Raw genomic sequence first — 1686 nt, 5'->3', positions numbered from 1 at the left:
ACTCTCTTTTGCTTTACCTTGGAAGCTAGTTTGGTACCCACCCGACCTATTCTTCGTTTTTGTTTCTCCTTCCATAACATCTTGCATATGGATCTCTTTCTCTTGAAGGGTGTCTTTACCGTCTCGAAGATGCCTTTCTCTCCTTGGGTGCTTTGTCATATTCCCTTATCTTTGTGCTTCTATACCTTTCACAACTCTTATGACACATCTTGGGAGTTGTCTTTGTACCTTCCCTCCTTATAAGAGCCCTCTTGTACACCTTCATCTTTGCCTTATAGAATGTTAACTTTGGTCGGAAAATTTGACTTTTGTGGAGTTTGTTTGTGGTTGACCCATGACCATGGTTGTGAGAAGTTGTGATGTTAGAAAGGCTTAGGTAGTGTGATGAGACATGCTTAGTGATTCTTATACCTAGTTCCTTGATAAGGTGAGTATATTTGATTGGTGAATTCTGGGTGTCAAGTGTGAGTTGCATTTGTTACTAAAGTTATAGAACTTGGTTTTGTTGTTTATGTTTGGGATTTGAAAGGTTTGATGGGTCGAACTCTGTTACTTTAGGAGTAAACTTGGGATAAATTCATGATATGAGCTTGGAAAAAAACCCATCTTTAGATGTTAATGATCCCGTAAAGATTGGTGATGTGATTATATATTAGTTGTCCCTTGAGAATTTTGTTGAGAAGTCTTTGTTAATTCATTCTTTGGTTTTTGAAACATTAAGGTTGTGTCGAGTATCTGAGACAAAGAGATACTGTTATACTTGAGTGGTATATTTACTTTAGGAAAATCCTAATTGTGATAGGATAGGTGAACGAGGAATCTAACCAATTTATCAACCCTTAAGCGAGCGTTTATTTTACTTTGATAAATCATAGAGGTGTAATCCTTTAAGAGAGACTTGCATATAAGGAATGAGATTAATTGCCTTCACCCTCGTTTTTGGATTTGGCTGTTTTGATATGGAGGTACAATATCCTAATAGGCGTGACCTTGTTAGAGAGAACCTTAAGTCTTAGGAAGCGTATGGGTTAAGCCTTGAAATCCTCCTTCGTACCATTAATCATCTTCCTTCCCTTCGTTCATACCTTGATTAGATTTAATTCTTAAGTATAAAAGTTTACTTGTCATTCCCTTGCCTTGAATACCTCTCTAATCCTAATATATCTTACTGGTGTTAACTAGTTATCTTTATTATTTGACTCCTTCAATCTCACATATGGTCATGTTCCTATATCCCTTTGAGATTTCCTATAATATCCTGGCCCGGTTATTACTCTTTGTTTCTTTAGTGGAGTGATGACGTTGTTGGCTACGTTGTAGAGTGAGTGAGATGCTCTTTGAGGATTCTTTGTGAACCTTTATTTCGTCGAAATTGGACTAGTGGAACTTGAGTTAAGGTGAGTAGGAAAACTTGTATGACAAACCTATTTACTTTTTGGTTTGTGGTCTTTATGATTTGGGGAATTTGATCATCTATGCTTGTGAATTCGGGTGTGAATAAGATTTTGTTTAGAGTGTTAGAAAATATATAAAACTTGGGATTATGATCTTTGATTAAGGATTTTACCATAGTGAGAACTCCTAGTGGTCGATAGTTGGTTATGAGTGTAACTCTTTTAGTATTTTTGACCTTGTTTCGTGAGAATTGTTTTTAGATGATTGATATTGAGAGTTATGGAATCACGA

The sequence above is a fragment of the Silene latifolia genome, chromosome 11 (genome assembly GCF_048544455.1).
Source record: "Silene latifolia isolate original U9 population chromosome 11, ASM4854445v1, whole genome shotgun sequence".
In the NCBI taxonomy this organism is placed as follows: Eukaryota; Viridiplantae; Streptophyta; class Magnoliopsida; order Caryophyllales; family Caryophyllaceae; genus Silene; species Silene latifolia.
This window is presented reverse-complemented; position numbering follows the sequence as displayed.